This window comes from Acanthochromis polyacanthus, chromosome 4 (genome assembly GCF_021347895.1).
Source record: "Acanthochromis polyacanthus isolate Apoly-LR-REF ecotype Palm Island chromosome 4, KAUST_Apoly_ChrSc, whole genome shotgun sequence".
NCBI classification, from domain to species: Eukaryota; Metazoa; Chordata; class Actinopteri; family Pomacentridae; genus Acanthochromis; species Acanthochromis polyacanthus.
In genome coordinates, this window is record NC_067116.1 from 44,909,200 (window position 1) to 44,934,245 (window position 25,046).

Sequence of the window (25,046 nt, forward strand, 5' to 3'; positions counted from 1 at the left end):
TGCTCTCGCCGCTGAAAATCTTCCTCTGATGCAATGTGTGTGAAACGGATAACAAGGAGAAAGACACTAATGATCGGGCTGAAAAAAGACACAATCCGAAGTCTTTATTTCTGTGTTAGCGGCACCCAAGAAACAGCGGCTTAGTCGGTTTGACGACCTTTAATCACAGCGTCCAGCCTCGAGAGGAGAACCACTTATCATGGAGGAAGTCTGCGTTTACGTCCCTCTTCTTCCCCCCCGGTGCCCTCGAATGTATAAGAGTTCAGAAAAATGCGAATGGATAATAGGCAGGCCTCTTTCTCAGATTGGAGGGTGATTTCATAGTGCTCATTAAATTCCACTCCTGCTGGAGACCGTAGCCATCATAGCTGTCAGCTCCAGCAGCAGAACAAGAGGAAGAGGAGGAGGAGGAGGGAGAGAGTAAGGAGGGATGGAGTGTTTTCCAGTCATGTAGACAAACAGCTGAAACACTCAGGAGTGTCTGCCTGTGGTTTCACTCAAAGCAGCAGAGTGACATAACAGACCCCTGGCACTCTTATCTCCAGCATGGAGGGATATCCTCACTCTCCCCCTCTATTTTCCCAAGGCGAGAAAACTAAAGGCTTCAGGAAAACATGTCCTCGAGGGACAAGTGCAGAGTGATGAGAAAGTTTTTGATGCGACTGCTTTTTTTGGAGGTGGGGGGAGGCGAAGACTCTGCAGCATGAAAGTGGTTGGTGCCAAATCTAAATGGCCTGTGAAGTGCGGTGCCCAGGGACATCCCGGCCAGCCCTGACACAGCGTCTTCATAGTGTTTATAGAGGCAACATTTTAACGGATTTAAGGCGGAACGAGACATGACAGCAGAAAACACTGCAGAGTATGGTGGAAAAATAAACCCGCCGCTGCACGCAGGAGTCATGCAACCAACATCAGCGCGCTCACACATTACTGATAGGGCCCGCTTCCCGAACAGCTGCAAATGAAATGAAAACAAAGACAGATTGCAGCAGCCAAGAGTTCAGCACTTATAATTGCAGCAGTTACAAACTCGTACGCTCGCTCAGAACAAGCCGCTCACTGACAGAGACATGCGGGCAAACAGCTCAGCAAAAGATGACTCATGGAAATGAAACCGGACCCGACGCAGCGTTGGATGATGTCTGGTGACAGTGAGGGACTCTGGGTAATGAACCCAGGGACTGCTACCCTCCTGCAGGTGCATACAGTCCTGTCAGGCCTGTGTGACGGCCTGTGATGACAAAGAAATAACCTCACCGTCCTCCTCTGTAGTCCTTGGAGGATTATTGAACCTGGATAATATAAAGCCGGGTAGACCCTTTATAATACAGATTTAATTTGCTGTGCCTGTTTGAGTTTCAGAGGAGGTAAAGCTGATGTCTGTATCGGGGACACTTCAACCAAAAGCTTTTCCAATTCATTTGGGAAAAGGGGAATAAGTGGGATGACAACTCCTACTGGCTGTCGCTTTCATTTAGTGTTTCTGTAATGTGGCCGTTGTGACCTTTTACACTGACACACTGAGTAAGTGCTGAAGAAATTGATCTTGTTGCTACAATCTAGAAGCGTTGTGTAACCAATTATGTAAATGTCACAGCCTAAAATTTACTTACGAGCCAACACTGATATATAACACTCACTGTAGGTGTCGTATCATAATGAAAAATGTGATTATTACACATTTACATGAGCAAATTGTGATTATTTACATTATCCTTTATGACATCTTTTATGTCAGCCGTGTTGTTTATCAGGATGTTTCCCAACATGTGGAATCGGCTGCTGGAATACTTCAATCAAAAAACTAATATAAGACATGGTGTGATGACATTGAGAAGCTGCAGGGGATCATGGGAGTTGCTGTCTTCATCATCACTGCCAATGAAAATCTGACAGGTGGAATAAATGTTCATGGATGAGTCCTAAACTGTTATTCATGATACATTTAATCACATCTACTGACGTTTTGTTTTGTAATTCTAATGGAATAGCTGCAAATAATGCTAGCTAACATCATGTTAAAGCCAAACTACCATTACAGGAGCTGACCAGTAGGGCTGGACCTGAATGTACGAATATTTGGTCGCTACGGTGGTATCCGAGTATTTATTTTGAGATCCAAATATTCAGATTTCAACCCCCATTTGTCCAGTTTAAAAGTGATTTTATTCAGGTTCAGCTGCTGAAATGCGTTTCTAACAAACTGGGTTGGAGTAGTTCACTTTTTGTGTGTATCCGTCTTGGATTTGATAAATACTGACAGTCAGTTTGAAGCCCTTACAGTTGCATATTTGCTGTCAGGATGGGATTTTGCCTGTCAACAGGATTTCCTGTTTTTCTGACCTTATACTTACCTCAAGTTGCCTTTTAGGACATACATTCGTACGTATCATACTTGCCTATAGAGAGGAGGTTACTACAGCCTCATAAAACAAACAATAATGATAATAATAATTTTAAAGCAAACAGAGGTTTGGTATCGGAATAGTATCGGTATCAGCAGATATCCAAATTCAGGTATCGGGATCAGAAGTGAAAAATTGTGGATCGGTGCATCCCTACTTTAAGCCAATCAAAATCTTCTGAAATAGGATGTAGCGACTGCGTTCGGTCCAAACAGTGACGGAGGAACTGTGGTGGATCATTTGCATGCTGAAAGCGAGCAACGCCATTAAAACGGATTATTCACCATAAAAACCCAGAAGGGTTTCTTTAATGCTCAACCCAAAGCTGCGGTAAAACTTGACATTTTCAGTGCGGTGCGATGCCGCCCTGAGGTTGCTGGTTGTCGGTTTATTCCTGTAATCTACATCTGGTGAGTCAGACAGTGTGTCACTAAACGTTTTCATCGATCATACCTGGCATTTAGCAGCTCTGTCTCTGTGTGTTTTTGGGCGTTTCTTCCTGATACACAAAACTACTGTTTCAATTTGGGTAAATCCGACATTCAAATGCTTTTAAAACACATTTTGGTTGCACACCTGTCTGAGCGGGGACTAGAAGCCTCTCGGTGCACAGCCACCTAGCAGCGTGAGGCATTTAAGTAAGATCGGTAAATTCCAGCACCTACCACCAGTCTGCACATGATGCGTTTGGGGGACATCTGTAAATTGTAGCTTCAGAAAACAACCAAGGTCACGCTCTCTCCCTGTAAACTGCAGGAGTCTCTGCACGCACATCCGTCACATCAAACCACCCGCCGCCGCCACAGGGACACTTTCAGGCCGTTATGATAAAACGGCCATCATCATGCAGTGTTTGCTGCTAAGAGGACGACCGAAGCACGGCTGGGAACGCTGCTTTTTCTGTCAGAACATCTACGTTAAAACAGCCCAATGTTTTCAGCGAACTCGTGTCAGATGTGTGGTCAGAAAAGCAGCTTCCCTCCACCGCCTTTAAGTTCTACATCAGGGGTGTCCAACATGAGGCCCGTGGTCCAAAAGTGGTCCTCCAGAGGGTCCAATCTGGCCCTCAAAGTGTAAAAATTACAGAGAAGACATTAACTGCAGATTGTAAATTAGTAAAACTAGAAATTTAAAATCATTTCTAGACCATGACACGTTGTTTAGATCATAAAATAAAATACTGATTGTTTTTGTTCGTCATTTTGTGTCTTGTTTTTTTTTGTCTGACTTTGGTGTCATGTTTTTGTCATTTTGTTTCTCGCTTTTGTCTTTTTTGCCTCGTTAGTGTCATTTATGTAATTTTTTGTCTCATTTTTCTCGTTTGTTCATTTTTTAGCCCTTTGTAACTTTTGTCTAATTTTTTGTCTCTTGTTTTGTGTTTGCCTCATTTTTCGTTATTTTGCCATTTTTGTAATTTTGTGTCTCATTTTTGAAATAATTTGTTGCGTTTTTGGTCCGACTTTTGTTGTTTTGTGTCTCATTTTTGTCATTTTATCTAGTTTTTGTTGTTTGTCTAAATTTTGTCATTTGTCTCAAGTATTTGTTGTTTTATTTCTCATTTTTTCATTGTGTTTCCTTTTTGTCTCACTTTTGGTTGTTTTGTGTTTTTTTTAACCTCACTTGTGTTGTTTGTGCATTTTTTTGTCGCTTTGTAACCATGCTGTCTAATTTTTTGTCTCTTTTGTTTCATTTCGTTGCATTTGTCTCCTTTTTTGTCATTTTGTGTCTCATGTCTGTAATATTTTATCTTGTTTTAGATATTTCTTGTCTTTTTTAAAGTAAAATCCTCTCTGGTTCAGGTCCAGGTGACTAAATGTTGTGTTCCTTTGTAGACAATCTGATCTGGAAGTTGTAATGTGGAAATGATAAACTGAGGCTGAATATTGATGACATTTAATTTCAGTTTGTTCGTAATGTTTTGTAAAACAAGAATTCCTCAAATGTGAACATTTTCAGAACATTTTTTTTGCACTAAACCAAAGGAACCATTAGGAGTTGTGGTTATTTATCGGTTTTTATGCTGTGGTTTTACCGGTCCGGATCACTGGAGATCAGACTAAAATGAGTTTGACATCCCTGATCTACATCATCTTTATGGAAAACAACAGGTTAAATGTGCCGTTTCTCTGTTGTACAATCAACATAAAACGTGTTAAGAAAATGTAAATATGTATGGGAATCAACAAAACTCTCAAATGTATTATTTGCAAAGAATAAGTTACGTGTTGTTGCATATAAATGTAAGTTTTATAAGTTCAACCAAACATGCAACGCTGTTCTTTTTAAACCATTCACTGCATACAATACATTTAAAAGGCAGAAAAAGTATTTTTGTTTACCATTTCTGACTGCTCTATATAATTTGCTCAGTGCAGCACAAAAGGCAAACCAAGCATCTGCTGGCTGAAGCCTATTATTTAACAGATATGATAGCGGCATCAATTTTCTCATCCAACTCCATCCTGAAATGTCAAACTAACGCCCGAAATAAAACAATCTGACAAGCAAAAATGGAAGATCGCCCTTTGCTACGACAGTGGTATCAATTTTCTCATCCAACTTTCCCCAAAATGTCAAACTAATTCCCCGAATAAAACAATCTGAAAAGGAGAAAGTGGCCACAATTTACGTCCATACCGACACTACAGACTGTTATTAGGAGCTCTGAGTAGACAATTGTCAGAACACAAAAGGAATGTCAGAAAACACGGCGAGAAAACGTGATTTTAAAGAAGCCAAAAACAGCAGACTTTATGGAAACCACAGCTCTGAACCTGAAGATGATCAATTATTACTAATACAGAGACAGGAAACAGACAAAAGCTGTAAACAGTAAATTCTTCTGCCGTATGTTTCGTTAATTAATCCTCTGATACTCAAAACCTGGAAGGCATGCTATCTTAGAAAGAGAAATCATAAAAAATACACAACGCCTCAGAGCAGAAACTGTAAAAACAAGAATAATCAATAGAATTTTTACTGTTTGCCAGTTCTATGTGACATAATGTTCTGTCAGGAAAACTGCTGAAATCCAAGCTTAAAAATCGTATTTCATCAAAATCTCATTATCCTACATTTAAATATCCGCAACAATTAACAGTCTGCAGTGACTAGAAATTATGTTGGAAAATATCGATAAAATGTCCAAAATGTTACTAAAATGTTGATAAATATTAATATAGTATCCAAAAATACTCATGAAAAATTAAAGGTATTATTAAAGCCCCCAAAAACCTAAAAAAAAAGCCCCGAAAGAAAATTATGTCCAAAAATGTCAGAAAGTCGTTACGCAGCTGTGACGAACAATCATGTGACAAAAATGCAGCGTTTATTTGGCTGAACTGCAGGCTGTGTTCAGACAGAGAAGATTAGAGACAAATAAGACAATAAATTAAAAAATATAAGTAGTAAAATATGTATAATATGCACATTTCTCCTAGAATTGACAACACCTGTGGGCAGGTGGAAAATGTCGTATTTGTTGACTTCAGATTTTTTTAATATTTGTGAAATAAATATTCAGGAAAATTAAACTTTTTCCCCCATTTTTTTTTTGTAATTTATGGCATTATAGTCTTAATATATATATAGAAACGTCTTTGTATTTGTAGTGAAGTTTGTGCTCTTTCCATACAGGTACAGAACTTCATATTTCTGTAAAAAATGTAAATATTACTAAAATGTAAATAAACATTAATGTCCGATGATATTATTAAATAAACATGAAAATATGAATCAATGTCCACAAATAAGAATATGTCCAAAAATACTAATTACACATTGGAAAATAATTTTTGTAAATGTTAAAAAATATTATTAGGAAGCCTGAAAAATAATAAAATGTGTCAGAAAATATTTTAAAATGTTGACTTTTTTTTATTATGTTGGAAAATATTAATAAACTGTCTAAATTTTTTATTTAAATGCTCCAAAAATAATAAAACATCATAAAAATATTAACAAAATGTTCCAGAAACATCATTATGTCCAAAAATATTTCTAAAATGTTACAAAAAAAATCATCAGTTTAAAAATATAATTAAATTAATGTAACAATAAAGTAAAATTATACCTCGGCCTGAAATCATAAAGAACACAGCTCAAGCTAGTCAAGAAAGTCTGCAAAGTTATTATGAAGCTCTAAAAGTTCACAACATTCTAAAGTAACTCAGCCAATGAGGCCACAGTGAGAATAAAACAGAACACAGAAACTGCCTGGAGTAAAGGACTCCTAAAACTCCTGCATGTGCTGCCGTACATTCTGCACATGCTACTAGACGTGTCTGATTTTGCCCTTTGGCTGCTCACACCGAGGCTGAATCCAGCAGGATGTAAGCGTGGCATCGGTTTCCCAAAGCAAAGCATTGAGCGGCCTCTGTACCGACTGCACTCCCCCGTCACTCAAACCAAAGCTGAGGTGTGACAGGTGAGAAAAGACCGGAAATTGGACACACCTGTAGCTGCCGCCCACGCCAACTCCCACCGCCGTGCCTCACGAGGAGGTCACGGCGCCCTAAATATCCCCGGTGTGATGCCTGCTGCCAGTCTCCACAGCTTGGCGGCTGCTGATAACAGAAAAACCAATAAAAGGACGCGTTTCTGCCGTGCACGGCCACCATGAGCTGCTAAAAAAGCTCCGGCGCAGACTGCAGAACTTTCCATGACACTTCATCTTACAAGTGACTGGTTGATGGCAGCAGAAAATGTCACGACTTCCATGCTCTTCAGGGATCACCAGTCACATGGATTGGGGCACTGTGACCCTGAAGAGACGACTCCATCAGCAGAGGGAACCTTCACTGCTTCAGGACAACTCAACCGACATAAATCACAAACCGCAAAGCAGCCAGATCGCCTCCTCTGAGCGCCACAAGCGTCCACAGTTAACTCCAGCGCTTCACAATAACCGTTTTTCCTGCTGCAAACACAGCATATCCTGTGCTGGTCTGTTAAACAGAAGATTTTCAGCCCTGTACATTTTCAAAAGCATAAACCCTGGTGACTGAGACGGACTCGGTTTGAGTTCAGCCGGTGACCTTTAAGATATGTCTGCCTCCTGTCCTCCTCCCATCTCCTCTCCTGTCGATTGCTGCTGCTGTTTTCCAGAAAAAATACCAGAAACAGAGGATTTAAAGATTCAAAGTACTGAAAACCTAGGCACTGCAAACAGAGATTCTTAACCCTCCTGCTGTCCTCATTTACAGGCACCAAAAAATGTTGTTTCCTTGTCGGAAAAAAATACAAAAAAAAAAAAAAAAAAAATCAGCAAAAACATTCCCTAAATTTATGAAAATTTGCAAAACCTTCAGAAAGAAAATTCCTGAAAGTTCTACAAACTTTACCTTAAAAAATTTCTTTTTAAAAAAAAAAAATCTCCCAAATTTGGCATGAAAATCCTTGTAAATATTTTCAAATAATTTGTAAAAATCTTCCCAAAAATCCTAAAAATATCTAAAGTCATTCCATAGATCAGTAAAATTTCTAATATTTTCTTTCAGAACATTCACATAAAAATCAACCAAAGTCCAGCGAATTTCGAATGTTCTGAAAGAAACAAACATTTTTTTCCACCAAAAAATGTTCAAAGATTTCCTAAAAATGCCGAAAATGTGAATATCAGAAGTTTCACTGTGAAAATATTTTTTTTCTTTCACATTTTCAAACTTTAAAACGGATTAATTTGACCCACAGGATGACACGAGAGTTAAACAGTATTTAAAACCACCAACTAAAACAAAGTACTACACTACATCCCATAGTAGTATGCAGTATAAGACTGTCTTACTTTGCGTTATGCTTGGATAGATTTAGCTGGTTTCTGGTTTTGGAAAGCAGAGGTAAACAACAGCACAGATAACGTGCAGCATCCCCTTGTGCTATGAAAATCTGGGACAAGTTAAAAATGTGGATTTACATGTTTTTTCCCAAAGATGAACATTTACCTGCCTGTATAACAACTGTACAGGTTCAGAAATAACCCTGTTCTGTGGCATAACTGAGTGTCAGAAGGCTCTGCTGGTATTTGTGTTGATTTGGAAATCTGACATTATCCTCACTTCAATCAGACTGTCTGCTTTTCATCAGACCTGCTGATTAGCGGTGTTCCACTTTTATTTTTATACACACACTTTGCCTCATGAACGTTTCCTCCTATTCAATAGCTTTATAATTTCAATAAAATGAAGAGTTCATTCGCAAGAGCAGATAACTCCGTTTTGATAAATTTTCAGAAAATTTCTTTTTTTATTGTTTACTCGAGAGAATATCAATCAAACTGAAGTTGAGTGGATTTGACTCAGTATGACAAAATAGAGAAAAATAAATTATTAGTTATATTATTATTATCTCAAGTAAACAATAAAAAACGAGTTTTCTGAAAACGGAGTTACGTGTTTTTGCAAATGAACTCTTCAAATGTCAAAAATGATCATGTCTCCTGTGTCATTTTAATTATATTTCAATATAGTTTATAAATTGGAATGGCAAGACTTCTTGTTTGAAAATTAACGTGGAAAATATATTTTCAAATGTTTAAAAATATTACTAAAATTTACAAAAACATTCATGTCTGGTAATATTAATAAATATGCCTAAATGTTTTCAAAAAATGTTCACAAATAGGAATGTCCAAAAATATTAATTAAATGTTAGAAAATATGAAATTTTTGAAAAATAGTCATATTTAGAAAATATTAAGATGCCCAAAAAATTATAAAAAAATGTCAGAAAATATTTGTCAAAATTTATTTTGTTGTTGTGTTGAAAAATAATTTTAAAATGTTCAAATGTCTGTAAAAATATTACATAGATGCCCAAAAAAAACAATAAAATGTCAGAAAAATATTACTAAAATATTCCAAAAACATAAAGTCTAAAAATATTCTTAAAATTATAAATAAATAAAAATTAACCAGCCTTAAAAGTAAAACGTAAAGTGTTAATTTCTGCATTCTTTGTTAACAAATATTCACTTTTCAAATCAAATCACTGACGTGCTAACCGATCAATAAATCCATCATGTTGGCCTTTAATATACAAAAGCTGTGGAGCTTATATAATGTTAGATTATGCGAGTTCAGATTATAGTATTTTCTCTCTTAAAACTCATCACGGTTTCCAGGAATTCAGGCGATGCTGTCGGTTAATCCCTTTATTGGAGCAGCAGCTGTTTTTTGCTTGAAAAACTACAATCGATGGTTGCCGTCTTTTCTTTTCAGAGCTCGGTAGTAATTTTTGATTGCAGTATTCACGTTGCTTTTGTGTTCTGCTGAATTGCAATCACTTGCGGGGGCAGACAGAATAACAAACACCTTCCAATACAGCGGAGCATTAACATACAGAGTCAAATCGACACTTTTCTGACGCGCCGCCAACAAAAACTCGACATGAGGATCGTTATAAAAGGCAGGATTCATCAGAGCTTCTGAGCTGGGCTGGATGATTTCGACATCTCGTCTTTGCTTTTCTGCCTTTTGGTTAAACTTTCACAAGTTAAAAAAAAAAACCAGCAGATATGTGAACAGAAGCGCCCATGGGACCAGTATTCTACCATCTCTAATGCTGATTTAAATAAGCCTCACAACACTGCAGAGAAAAACAAACCGACGAAAAAAGGAAAAAAGAAAAGCCGGACGAAGTTTGAAGTAAGCCTCTTGATCACGACCACGAGCATTACAGACGTCATTAGGATGAATTCTTCCTGGGAAATGTTGAATCAAAAAAAAACAAACTTCTTTCTCTACAGATTCTCCCCCAGCTGTGTGATATAATCTGTCTCCACTTTGAGGTACAATAGACAATCCTAGCTGTTATATAAGGTACATCCGTGCTTTGTGTTCTGAGAGGACAAGCACTACTGGAACCACTCCACTGGTGGGGAATCAACGGCAGGATTTCAGGACAAGTGAATGCAGCAATTTCATCTTTCATCAAGTTTTGTAGTGTTTGTCTCGCTCTTCTCCTGAGATGTTGCGTAACAGAGGAGGTGCTGACTGCTAATAGGAACGAGGAGGAGTGTGTTAACAGCTGCATGTAGCAGGAGAGCAGGTCTGCAACGATCCCAGCCAGCTCGCCGCTTCCGACACGGGAGATGTGACTGCGCACGGAGCGGACGCGTCACACATATGGCCACATGCAACATGCATGCTGTGGAGGCGCGTCGGTCACGCGTGTGCCGTCGCTCTCTCTCATCTTCCCACACAGTCGTCGTCATCAGTGGAGGCTGAAAATCTGCAGAGAAAGGAGGCAATCAATGCCTTTCCCTCAGAAACTCTGCCCCGTCCTACCCTCTTTTTAAGAGTTTCCTCAGATCTGCCAGAGCCCCCTGAACAATTAATAATTAACACATCGGCATATAATGGATCGGGGATTAATAATTCAAGTCTGCCGATTTGGACTAAAATAGACTGCAGGCGAAGAACCGTGGCGTGGTGCAACAGGTCGGAGTCAAGATGTGGGACGAGGACAAAGGGTGGAGCTCCGGCACAGAGAGTGAGGCTCAGCGGCGTTAATTTAAGAGCATCAGTCAGTGGTAGGCATGTGTAATAAGGCTGGGAATACAGTAGCTGCTGCTGCACCGCCCCAGGCCTGCACCGCATTCACTCACAACATTTGTTCTCGCATTAAAATGCACAAGTGGATAGTCGTTTTATGGTCACGGCGGCGCTAATTTGGAGCGACACGAGTGAAAGAACAACAAAAAGTTCAAGGACCGGTCCACTCTCACGCACAAACTGCCACATCTAGCTTTTAATTATGCATTATTTATGATATAATTAGCATCTTAACGGCGGTGCAAATAATGAAAGACATAATCGAGGTGCTAACTGTGACTGATGTCGGGACCGATGACATTTAATTAACCCTCGTGTCAAATTAACGGGTCAAATTAACCCATTTTAAAGTTTGAAAATGTGGAAAAAAATATATTTTCACAGTGAAACATATGATGTCCACATTTTCAACACTTTGGAGAAATTTTTGAACATTTTCCGGTGGAAAAAAAATGTTATAAATGTTTCTTAAGAACATTCACAAAAAAAAAAAAAATCTACCAAAATCCAGCGAATTTCACGGGATTTTGGTTGATTTTTTTGTGAATGTTCTTAAAAAAATCTGAAGTTTTACTTATATATATATGTAATCACTTTAGATATTTTCAAGATTTTTTTGGAATATTTTTACAAAAATATTTACAAGAATTTTCTTGCCAAATTTGGGAGATTTTTTTTTAAATAGAACTTTTAAGGGAAACAATTCAGGAATTATTGGAATTTTCTTCCTGAATGTTTTGAAAATTTCCAGAAATTTGGGGAATTTTTTACTGAATTTTTTGACGAGAAAATAATATTTTTCGGTGTCCATAAATGAGGATAACAGGAGGGTTAGGTATGTTAAAGTTATTTTAAAAATGCTTCTTAAGAACATATACAAAAAAAAAAAAATCAACCAAAATCCAGTGAATTTCTATGATTTTTTTGTCAATGTTCTCAAATAAAATATCAGAAGTTTTACTGATATATATATGTAATCACTTTAGATATTTTTAGGATTTTTTAGAAGATTTTTATGCATTTTTTGAAAATATTCACAAGAATTTTCTTGTCACATTTGGGGGATTTTTTTTCAAATAAAACTTTTAAGGAATTATTGGAATTTCCTTCCTGAAGCTTTTGCAAATTTCCAGAAATTTGGAGATTTTATTTGCAGAATTTTTGTATTTTTTTTCACACAAGGAAACAATATTTTCGGTGCCCGTAAATGAGGACAACGGGAGGGTTAGCTAAGGCCACCATGAGAGCAGGACATGTTATGACTAATTTCCTTCACCTCGAGCCCAAAGAGCATAATTTGTTAACGTGGTATTTAACAGAGTGGGGATGGCAATCAGTGAAAACAGAGGGGAACCAGCATGAGAGGACATGATTGTGACTAACAGATGACTCAAGTGGGATCTCAGATGAGTCCGGTCGGTTGGCAGAGACCGTCGCTCGCTCTCTCCACTTCAAACAATGCCGTGATATCTGCTGCAGCTCTGAGGCCACGCGCTCGCCATGTTTCCGTGCGCTCAGCTGAACTTTGCGTTCGGTAAAAAGAAGGTCAAACACCTCTCTTGTCTGGTTAATGAGTTGCCGTGGATCCTCCTCGGCAGGAACAACGGTGTCTCTAGGATTACTGCTGCAGTTTCCAGCTCTGCCCCTAATATCACTGCATGGGGAATGTCGTGCAACGTGACTGCATTGTCCTATTCTGAAAGACGCTCAGAGGAGGGGATCTGCACAGATACGGTTACACTGAAATATAAATAGATGAGGCTCACCAGCCTCTGCTTAATCCTGCTGGGCAACTATTGTACATTATTATTTATTGTCTTTCAAAATCATGAAGTGCTGAGACAATGATGAAGCTGTTGTGAGGCACAAAGCTGTGATTAATGGGGAAACGCAAATACTCATTAAAACCAGCCTCGGATGAAATCTGAAATAAATGACTTTAATTGTACTGCGTAGAACTTTCTATACATTTCAGCTGCTGTCCAAAGCTACGGGGTCTCATTTGGACTGAAACTATTATTTTCATTATTGATGATCGTATTGCTCAAGCAGGACGGTCATTTCATGAAAAATCAATCAGTGCCTCCCACCTGATGCCCTCACAATCAGCACATTTTCTTTGTACAATAACTTCAGTCAGTCCCTCCAGGATTTCACGCAGTTTTTCCAGATTGTTGCGTCTCTAAAATGCCTGAATTCCAGGCAGCTTTTCTAAAAAAACTGCAATGTAACCTGCGATGTTTTGAGCTTTTTTGTTGCAATGAAATTGTTGGAGACAATAGCTGGGTTTCCATTACAGTTTTTCGCAAAATAAAAGCGATATTTCTAAAATTTCAAAAAAGTATATCTGCGCTTTGAACGTGTTTCCATTGAAGGTTGTTCTGGGCAGAAGCATCGTAACTCTCGTAAAATATCATCCCACGAGATTTCACTGCAGGAAGACGGACGCCCAAAACCTGTTTCTATCTCCTTCTAACACTCTGCATTCCTCTGCTGTTTGCTGTCTAGTATGGCAGTGATGTTTTTCTCAAGAATAATGGCAAGAAAAGCCTCGGTCTCCTCTTCTGTCCACACGTACCGCGCCATGTTTACTCTGAGAGAACTGGTCATGTGACCAGGTACGTCACGTCCGGTGACGTATAATTGCGGAAAAAGTGTTTCCGTTGCGCTTTTGCGATATTTTTCAATATCAAAACGTCTGAAAAACCACCTCATGAGAGCGTAAAAACTTTTTTGCGATATTTTAGTCCTTTTTCAAAATTCAGGTGTTTCCATTACCAGATTTTTTTTTTTTTTGCGCTATTTGCATTTTGCGTATATCTAAGGGTAATGGAAACCCAGCTAGAGACAGTTGCTTAAAAGCTGCATTTTTTCAGTTTTTAGAACATGTTTCAACATTTTAATTGACAATATTTATTCCGAAATTAATCATTTAATGTTCCAAACCATTTACACAAAAGCTGGCACACTACGGTAGGACATTATCAGCAGCCAGATACTGGTTTAACATGACGTGGTTGGTAGATTTAAGGCACTAAATGATCATTTACTATTGAATGAATCACATTTGGACACATCTGTCAGTCGCTTAAAAAGTGATTTTCACTTCATAGCACACGCTCATGTCAGTCAACAAGAAAAGCATTCAGAGGTCAGTACTCAACCAAGACTGTTCATTACCCGACATTGCTCTGAGCACAGGCGTGTGTTCTGCATGTGTACGTGATGTACAGATACCAGATCACATGACCTAAATATGTAGCAGGAGGCGGGAACTGATGGGACTCAGAAACACCCCCACAGTTTAATCAGCTGTTCTTTGGATCATTTCTGATGGATAAGTCCTGATAAGTCCTCAGAGGTGGATTTGTAGTAGGATCACAATCAGCTGATGTAGTGTTCACTTGTTGCTATGGTTACCGCGCTGCTATCTCAATGGGAAATCTTTAACTAATCCATGGATCCAGACAATAAGCTGCATCACTGCCAAAATCTAATCACTTGGTCCTTGAGTCATTTCTGGCCTTCCCTGGAAATTTCATCCAAATTCTTTAGTCCGTTTCTGAGTAATGTTGCACACAGAGGAAGGATTCACGCCGATCATCACAGAACTCCTCTGTGGTCCTTGGCGGAACAATGACTCAAACTTCTCTTCATTCTTTCAGAGCTCCAACAGATGTGGATCAACAGCTTCCATCACGGTGATCTGTCTGCTCTGTGTTCCTCTGAAGCATTTGTTAGTCGATGGTTTTTGTTTCTATTCCACCACAACCCACAACAGTCCACGGGTGTAAAACTGTTTACTTCTGCTTTGGTGAAGAATTTCAGGGAATTAATTGTTTGTCAGTCTTCAGCAGTAATTTTTGTTGGTAAATGAGAGACGTTAGAATGGGACATGTCAGCATCTTCAAACCAGGAACAAGGAAGTGAATTCAGTGATGTACGTGCGTTACGTTTGAGACTGCTATGATTGGTGGAACAAGATTGTGCAAAAGTTGCGGTGATTGGACAAAATTGCAAGGCCGCGCAGAATTTGCGGAGATTGGTTGAATTTGCGTGAATTCAAGGGATCGCAACATCGCGAATTCCTGAAAGGACTGTTTAGTGTATTGAAAGAGTAAGAATAAGTACACTGAGGTGGTATTGCTTTTTAAACTCACAACATTGTGCTGAACAGAGATTTGGTTTTTAACACAGCTCAGATGTGTTGTCAAGGCCTGAAAATTTCATGTCTCCCGTACTTAAAAAGTTGGGATGGCTCACAAATGCTTGCAAAAAAATATAACACAAATTATAAGGCATTAAATTTCAGTCCACTTCTTGGTGCCTCGAGGGCTTGTATCTCTGAAAATAGAAGAAGAAGAAGAAAAAGAAAGTCTTTATACAGTGTACAACTAAATTGCTATAACGTACTGATGGGGGAAGCTGCCATGCAAGGCGCTAACTATGGCTCATCAGAAGCAGTGAGGGGTTCGGTATCTTGCTCAGGGACACCTTGATGTGAGCTCTCAAGGCCAAGGATCGAACCAGCGACCCTCTGGTTGCAAGGCGGCCACTCTACCCATTGAGCCATGCCGCCCCCACCGCCCCAAATACTCAGTTTGAAGTTGACAGTTTGCATGGCTTCATTAAATATACTGAAGTTAAAAAACCCAGCTGATTCTGAGGAGGTCGGGTTGGACTCTGTACATGCCTATTTCACTATTCACTTTTTCACTATTTCCACGAATCAGGAGGTCTAGAAGGAGTCATAGTACCACTAATCAGAGGTGTAGAAGGAGTCACAGTAGCACTAATCAGGGGGTCTAGAAGGAGTCATAGTACCACTAATCAGGAGGTCTAGAAGGAGTCATAGTACCACTAATCAGGAGGTCTAGAAGGAGTCATAGTACCACTAATCAGAGGTGTAGAAGGAGTCACAGTAGCACTAATCAGGGGGTCTAGAAGGAGTCATAGTACCACTAATCAGAGGTGTAGAAGGAGTCATAGTACCACTAATCAGGAGGTCTAGAAGGAGTCATAGTACCACTAATCAGGAGGTCTAGAAGGAGTCATAGTACCACTAATCAGAGGTCTAGAAGGAGTCACAGTAGCACTAATCAGGGGGTCTAGAAGGAGTCATAGTACCACTAATCAGAGGTGTAGAAGGAGTCATAGTAGCACTAATCAGGAGGTCTAGAAGGAGTCATAGTTCCACTAATCAGGAGGTCTAGAAGGAGTCATAGTTCCACTAATCAGAGGTCTAGAAGGAGTCACAGTAGCACTAATCAGGGGGTCTAGAAGGAGTCATAGTACCACTAATCAGAGGTGTAGAAGGAGTCATAGTACCACTAATCAGGAGGTCTAGAAGGAGTCATAGTACCACTAATCAGGAGGTCTAGAAGGAGTCATAGTACCACTAATCAGAGGTCTAGAAGGAGTCACAGTAGCACTAATCAGGGGGTCTAGAAGGAGTCATAGTACCACTAATCAGAGGTGTAGAAGGAGTCATAGTAGCACTAATCAGGAGGTCTAGAAGGAGTCATAGTTCCACTAATCAGGAGGTCTAGAAGGAGTCATAGTAGCACTAATCAGGAGGTCTAGAAGGAGTCATAGTATCACTAATCAGGAGGTCTAGAAGGAGTCATAGTTCCACTAATCAGGAGGTCTAGAAGGAGTCATAGTACCACTAATCAGGTCTAGAAGGAGTCATAGTAGCACTAATCAGGAGGTCTAGAAAGAGTCATAGTACCACTAATCAGGTCGAGAAGGAGTCATAGTACCACTAATCAGGAGGTCTAGAAGGAGTCATAGTACCACTAATCAGGAGGTCTAGAAGGAGTCATAGTACCACTAATCAGGTCTAGAAGGAGTCATAGTAGCACTAATCAGGAGGTCTAGAAAGAGTCATAGTACCACTAATCAGGTCGAGAAGGAGTCATAGTTCCACTAATCAGGAGGTCTAGAAGGAGTCATAGTACCACTAATCAGGAGGTCTAGAAGGAGTCATAGTACCACTAATCAGGAGGTCTAGAAGGAGTCATAGTACCACTAATCAGATAAGTTTATAACCAAAAAAAATATTTTATTATTAATACTTCATTACTTCTGATCATGAAGCCTCCATCATTTCCATTTTATATAAAAAGCAGTGGTGTAATTCAGGTCCTGCAGTCATTCTGTGATTTTCATTCTTCTTTGCTGGTTGTTAGCTGTTGCTACCAACAACAAACACACAAAAGAAGCCCTGGCAACTAGAAGTGAGTATGTTAAAAAAGGCCAAATCACTTCACCACTGACGCAGCTAATGCAAGGAGAGAGGCTACTCCGGGTCCTAATCCAGGCCATAATTCATCTGACATGTCTGTTGAGGCTGTGCATGATAATGTGTGCCGACTGCACAGAGCAGCTATTCATCCCCGCTGCAGCCTTGTTATGGAGAGAAGCTTTCAACGTAAACACAGCAATGTGCTACACAACATATCAGTGTTTGCAAAACATTCGTCCTCAGCCTCTCCAGTCTGCGTTTAGATGTGAGGTGGTTTTGTCTGCAAGAATACCAGGATCATGAGGTGATTACACCAGCAGCAAGAAAATCTGGGGCTTTTTTGTTCTCTTGCATGTAATGGCAAATTTAGTTCTTTTTTCTCAACATATACACTCCCTGTATAGTGGGCTTTGAATAATTTTGTTCAGTTTCCACAAATATGGAAAACACATACACAATGAGGCAATAAATATTCCAACAGAAGCATTACAATAGGCTTCCATGCTAATATAAACAGTGTTTTCTGTTGCCCAGAGCTCTGCAAAAGTCACAAATTGAAATGCAGATTACACAGGTACAGATGTGAACTCCTCCTGACAGGTTTTCTACCCACTGGTTTCACATACAGTTAGTCATCAATAACTAATAAACCTGGTTTAGTTGTCCTCATCCACATAAAGAAGCACAAACTCTGGGTTTCACCTGCAGACACAGCTTCTTCATGATCTCCTGATAACATGCAGGACAGCAGCTAAACAGCTCTCTGCCTGTCATTCCTCATGCTGTATCGATCATCACATTAAGGCACAAACACTGTTTATTCCCTGCACTTGTCAATATTGAGATTTTGACATATGTTGCTTACTTAACGTGCTTTACTTCACACTACTGGATAGAAAACATCCAAAACACACATTTAGGTGTTTATTTTACTGTAGGTTTTGTAAATTAGTACGCATACAGTACCGTTCAGAAGTCTGGGCTCGCTTAGAAATGTCCTTATTGTTGAAGGAAAAACATTTTTTTTCAGTGCAGAAACCATTAAATGAATGATAAATCCAGTGCAGACATAGTTAATGTGGTAAATGACTATTGTAGCTGTAAACGTCTGATTTTTAATGGAATATCTCCATAGGGGTACAGAGGAACATTTCCTGTGTTCTAATGCTATATTGTGTTAGCTAATGCTGTTGAAAGGCTCATTGATGGTTAGAAAACCCTTCTGCAGTTATGTTAGCACATGGATAAAAGTGGGAGTTTTCATGGGAAAAACTGTGTATTTTTTCTATATTTTTACTGCATTTTTATTTCCTTTTTGTTATATTTTTAAAATAATTTTTATTGTATTTTTACTATATTTTCTGTATTTTTATTGCATTTTTACTATATTTTTATTGTATTTTTTCTATATTTTTACTATATTTTATTACACTTCCATTCAAAAGTTTTGGAGTCGCTTAGAAATGCCCTTATCTTTGAAAGAAAAGCAGTTTTTGGCTTTGGTCATATCAATCTCATCCTGATTTATGGAGCATTTTATCCCTAACAACCTGGCAAAAATGGAATGTTTCTGGCTGGTGTATATATTTTCTAATTTACCAATAGCTCTCCAACTTCGTAAACCAAATCTGTATCTAATATTGTGCCACTTCACCAAAAATCTCTCTATTTATACATGCCTAAACTGGTTCTAATGCTGCTTATGTGTAATTTCCTGTCCACATTTATTCTATTTTATTGTTTTGATTGACCTCCCACACTGCATTGTGTATAGATTGCCTTTTTTGCATATTTTGCAATTCTTAACATAGTCTTGTTCTATATGTACATTTGATTATATTGTTTATTATTGTTCAGTTAGCTTGTTATCAATGAACCGTCAAGTGGCAACTACTTAGATTTTCGCCCCCATGTTTGCTGACAATAAAGCTATTCTATTGTAAAAAAACAAATTTGCAAAAACAAATGGTTTCGGCTGAGCAAACGTTCCACAACACAGAATCCATGACAGATTCAGGCGTAATCAACAGTCAGCTAAAACAAATGCAGGGACTTTCCACCGGCCTGCAGGTTGGGTTTACACAGAGCAGACAGCTGTAAGTTAAATGCTGAGCCGTTTCTCATGTAAAAAAAGCCAAAAATAAACTGTGTGCTTTAGTCAGATTTTGCAAAAAACTCAACATTTGCTGCACCTCAACATAACAGAAAACTCGTCACCGACTCCACTGTGACCGACAGACGTGCAACAAAACTTCAGGGACTTTTCAGCTGAACTGCAGATAAAAAAGAAACTCACTAAAAATATTAAATATTTATAGTACATGGAGCAGCTATTTGAAGCCACTTGAAAGAATGCGGTTTCCATAGAGGGGTGGGACTCAATTCACTGTAAAAAAAAAAAAAAAAAAAGAGCCCAGTGAGAAAAAATAAGACAGGAGAAAAGAAAAACAAAAAAACCAAAACATAAAAAGCAACAGAGATTATTTGGAGTTAAAAGGTTAAGCTAAAATTCTAGTCATGGTTTGAGTTTTCCGTAAAGGTGCAGTGAAACAAGACAAAAATGTGACAGGAGCAAAAAACTAATCATACAAATAAACAGTCAGAAAGCACTTGGAATTCATTAAGATAAACTAAAACTCTAGCCATGGTTTGCATTTTTCATACAGGACTTGATATCGCAGCGAAACATGAGCTCACAGTGGTTGAAAACACGACAGGAACAAAAAAAAAAAACAAGCAAAACTACCCCAAAAAACGCTTACAATTCTGAAAGTTAAACTAAGATTCTTGTCATGACTTTACTGTTTCCACAGAGGTGCAGGACTTTAGACCCACAGTGGGTAAAAACGAGTCAGGAGAAAAAACTTAAGAAAACAAAAAACACAGAAACTTTAAGTTATTTAAAATTCTAGTACAGGTGCAGGACTTTAAATTGCAGTCAAAAAACGAGACAACAGTGAAAGGTAAACATAACAGTACAAAAGCAAGAAAAAACTATTCTTGTCGTGGTTTTACAGTTTTAATAGAGATGCAGGACTTTTTGCTGCAGTATAACCTGAGTCCACAGTGGGTAAAAACCTGACAAAAAGAGGGAAGAAACGCCCAAAAATCCTCAGAAAACCTGTAATACAAAACTGACGATAATGATTGTTTAATTGTAAGTTGGGGGATTTCCATGTTGAAGCTTTTAGCTAAACTTTTCCCACGTTCACCTGTAGCATTAACTTGCATTGAATTAGCCTGTTAGCAGCTAGCTAATCTATCAATCTGAACCAGACTCCATAAAGCTCGGATTAAACATGGAGGCTGCCAATAAGAGACCGAGGAAACGGAACCAGCGTGACCGTTAGAAAGCAGCCCACACTAACCCGGCTCGGCTCAGCTCGGCTCGGTTCGGTAACCGGGCCTGTGGCAACACACCGTTTATTTCATTAAGACCCGCTCGACCGTTAAAATCAACCGGGGCCACCGCCGCGGACTCACCTTCACTCTCGGCTTCACTTTGACACGGGAGAAGATGACAAGTTAACCCGGGTTAAAGCCTCTCAGGTCTCCATCCTGGCAGCGGAGGGAAGAAAGGACGCTTCACTGCATGTTCTCTCCACGGTTTGTCCGCTTGTTGGTCGGCCGTGGAGCTCCCCGCTGCCGCCGCTTGTTGTTCGGTATCGGGGCTCAGTACCGTGAATTATTCAGAGGCTTGTTTTCTGAGTTCGGTTACAAGTTGTAACCGGATTCCGCCTCCTCATGAAAAAAAAAAAGTTTCAAACTTGAGACCTGTAAATCACAAGATTGACGTCAGATCAGACCAATCAGAGGGCAGAGTGTGGGGGAAGCCCCGCCTACTGAGGCCCAAACACTGAGGTCCATTTAGAAGCAGGACGTGCCCTCCTCCCCTCTCCCCTGCCTCTCCTCCTCCCTCCTCCTCACCCCTCCTCCCCCTCAGGCTTCCAGGAATTATCCTGCTCCAGTCCCAAGGCTGACAGTTTCCCAGAGGAAACCCAGCTCAGGGAACAATGAGCAGGAACTGTGGCCAGCAGGCTTCTGACAGCAGCTAGAAGACATAAATTGTGTCTTAAAAACTTTTTCTTATAATTTACGAAGTGATAAAAATAGATTTCCTCTGCAAAAACCGTCAATATGTCAACAAAATGAAACTAACTTGTAAAATTCCATGAGTTTTAACTGGAAGTTGGTAAAAATGTGAACTAATGGGTACCATTTTCTTTCCCCAGTTGACCACTTTAAGACATAAAGACAAATATTCATTTTAATGACTGACTTTTACTAAAATGTAATGTTTAAAGCTGGAAATGAGGCATCAGGTTCTGCCATGATCTATAAATCAGCCTGTATGTAAACAGATGTTGTATTATAAATGGAAATGTAAATTCCATCCATCCATTCTCTATACACCGCTTTATCCTCACTAGGGTCATGGGGGGTGCTGGAGTCTATCCCAGCTGACTCTGGTGAAGGCAGGGGACACCCTGGACAGGTCACCAGTCTGTCACAGGGCTACATATACAGACACACAATCACACTCACATTCACACCTACGGACAATTTAGAGTAACCAATTAACCTCAGCATGTTTTTGGACTGTGGGAGGAAGCCGGAGTACCCGGCATGCAAAACCCACGCATGCACAGGGAGAACATGCAAACTCCATGCAGAACCGGGGATCTTCTTGCTGCAAGGCGAGTGCTATCCACTACGGCACTGTGCAGCCCGGAAATGTAAATTGTGACACTCTATTAAACCCTCTTGCTGTCTTCATTTATGGGCACCAAAAAATATTGTTTCCTTGTCTGAAAAATGAATCTTTTAAGGAATTCTTGGAATTTTCTTCCTGAAGGTTTTCCAAATTTTAAGAAATATGGGGAATTTTTTGCTGATTTTTTTCCACACAAGGGAACAACATTTTTTGTGCCCGTAAATGAAGACAACAGGGGGGTTAATATAATGATCGATTAAATATGAAGAATGAGCGACAGAAAATTTGAACTGTTCTTCATTTTGACATCATAGCTACATTTCACTGAGAAAAATGTATTTGTTTTTGTCTCAGGCAGCGTATTTAGAAGTTTATTAGATTATATATCTAGAATTAAATAACACACCAAAACATCTAACATTTAAAAAATGTCAATATCTTTTTGTTTTCAGTTTGTGTCACTCACTTCACAGAGTTCATGTGTATGTTTTTCATTTAAATTGGGATTTTTTTGCTGTATAACATCTCATTTGCATATATAAATAAAATCTTTCAGAATAAAAATCCCTCAAATGTTTGTTTTTGTGTTCCATACCACTACACAGCCTGCATTTATCCACCAACAACTAATAAACCTGATTAATAATATTCATCCACATGAAGAAACACGGGGCTGCACAGTGGGGTAGTGGTTAGCACTTTGGCCTTGCAGCAAGAAGATCCCCGGTTCAAATCCCGGCCTGGTCCTGGGATCTTTCTGCATGGAGTTTGCATGTTCTCCCTGTGCATGCGTGGGTTTTCTCCGGGTACTCCGGCTTCCTCCCACAGTCCAAAAACATGCTGAGGTTAATTGGTTACTCTAAATTGTCCATAGGTGTGAATGTGAGTGTGATTGTGTGTCTGTATATGTAGCCCTGTGACAGACTGGCGACCTGTCCAGGGTGTCCCCTGCCTTCACCAGAGTCAGCTGGGATAGACTCCAGCACCCCCCATGACCCTAGTGAGGATAAAGTGGTATATAGAGAATGGATGGATGGATGGATGAAGAAACACAGAGTTTATTGATGAGCTTCTAATAAAATGCAGATAAACGTATTCCTGTTTCTCATTTCTCTTATTGCATCAATTATCGCATTAAGACACTACAGACAAAAACACATCAGTTTTAATGTAGACTTTTGCAAATGAGTTTATATGTAATGAAATAATACATCATTTGGTTATTTAAACATGAAAATGCAGAAAAATATGCTGTTGATGTAAGTAGGGAACAGAGGAAGCTTCACAGTTAGTCTATATTTTTACAGATAATAAGTAGTTTCCATTCAAAACATGTGGAATCTGTTAAATGCAGTTTTCTTCTTTCACATTTAGAAGCACAAATCTCCACTACAGCAGCACTTCCATACATCACATCTTTATATGTCATTATATAATAAAATGATATAAATTCTACCTTGTCGGGTTACATGGCTTACTTACATCACTGTGTGCAACATTCTTTTTATATTTCATAATCTCAGCTTGCTTGCAGGCTTAATATTGTTTATAGAAAGAGAAAAAAAACACAGTGAGCGGATGTTTTCAGGACGGAGGAAGTTTTTCCTCTTTGCCTAATGAGGACACAGGAATTCCTAAGGTCATATCCTTCTGCATTGTTATGTTAACACTGAGCTCATTTCACAGCTCTGATTTTATTCCTGATTCCAGCCGCTGTTTGTTTCCTCGGCCTCGCAGTGCCAGCCTCATGTCAGCGTTAATTTTGTTCATTCTCCTCTTTACTGAGCAGCATTTCTGTATTTTCTACTGGAAGACTGGTGCTGCCACAGGACTGTCACAGCAAAATAAATAAATAACAGACCTGTGGTTCTGAAATTGATCTGGAGCGTCCTCTAGTGGTGCAAGCAAATGCAAATGATCAAATGGTTGCACAAGAAGTCGGTATCTTACATTATTTGCCCTTTAAAATGGAAAAAAGAAGTAAAATGTTTTCACACAAGGCTGGTATGGATGTATTCATATTTCCTACAAAAAAATACAGTCTTTCATCATCATTCTATCCACTTTTGTAACCTCTAACATCATCATGATATGTGGCGTGGCTCTAATTTTCTCTGAGTGTTACGCTTGCGTTGAACCCTAACCCCTGTTTATAATAGTTGGAGCTGGGATGGTGATGGAACATGTACAGGTGGCATCCAGCAGACATCATCAGATGGAGACCACTTGAAAACGAAGCAGCCAGTCTGAATGACAGTAAGCAGAGGCTGATTCACCGCTGACAAGGATAAGAGCAGCTGGATGTAAGCGGAAAGTTTATGTGCTTAAGTAGACCAGCTGCAGATTCATTTTCTGTTTCCATGTTACTTATATACAGCGCGTATGGCAATAAGTATCATTGGATTGAAATAGAATTCCTTGATTGTCCTTGCACAGTGAACAACAACACTGAGCAGCGTTATTTAAAAGAGTTGTTCAAATACACAAATGCAGTTCAGAATAATATGTTGAAGTGTAACTTATGAAAGCACTGATATAAATGTACATATAGTTGTATGTTAACACGTGTTCAGATAAGTTATAGGAGGGTTTGGTGAATAGAAAGTTCAGCACCCAAAAAATAATGAGCCTGTAGATCAGCAAGCATTCAGTTTATCTGGCATTACAACTACAAATATAGTGGCCTAAATAAATATTAGCTGTGTACTCATAGAAGATAAACACCCACAAATGTGTATCTGTACCTACTTGAGTTAATGATAAGCTTTCTTATCTAATATCTGAAAAAAAATGCTCAAAAAACATATTCACATAACTTGAGAAATACAGTGCCTTTGAAGTAGAAAAGCAATATGATATATGGATAATAGATTCCTGAAAATAGCTATAGATAAGACTACAGTAGAAAAAGTAAGAAGTAATACTGACCATGATTCAAAGGCAATAAAATAATATGACACAAAATAATGAAATATTGCATATGAAATGGAAATTTTGCACTTAAAAATTGAATTTTCTCATATTACATCAATGAAATGTTGGACATGATATTGAAACCAAGAGTACACAAACTATTGGAAAAGGTAATATTTCAAAAGATATTGGTAATTATTGTTTGTGATTGCTTT

At 38.9% G+C, this 25,046-nt stretch overlaps 1 protein-coding gene and 1 long non-coding RNA gene across 4 annotated transcripts in view; one reads left to right on the plus strand and one right to left on the minus strand.

Annotated features, from left to right (window-relative positions):
* Positions 1 to 21,324, minus strand: part of tnfaip8l1 (tumor necrosis factor, alpha-induced protein 8-like 1) — a 32,021-nt gene extending 10,697 nt beyond the window's left edge. Inside the window, exon 1 of the mRNA XM_022216449.2 lies at positions 20,688 to 21,324. The gene's annotated coding sequence lies outside the window, so the exon portion shown is untranslated. The remainder of the gene's footprint in view (positions 1 to 20,687) is intronic.
* Positions 15,737 to 20,681, plus strand: LOC127533509 (uncharacterized). 3 transcript variants are annotated; one of them, XR_007941245.1, is made up of 5 exons: positions 15,737 to 15,861; positions 15,929 to 16,500; positions 16,535 to 16,633; positions 16,730 to 16,797; positions 16,894 to 20,681. It is a non-coding gene; the product is annotated as an uncharacterized LOC127533509 (long non-coding RNA). The 3 variants fall into 3 exon arrangements; XR_007941243.1 differs by lacking the exons at positions 15,737 to 15,861; positions 16,730 to 16,797 and having other exon boundaries at positions 15,868 to 16,500; XR_007941244.1 differs by lacking the exons at positions 15,737 to 15,861; positions 16,535 to 16,633 and having other exon boundaries at positions 15,868 to 16,365; positions 16,733 to 16,797.
* Positions 21,325 to 25,046: the final 3,722 nt, after the last annotated feature.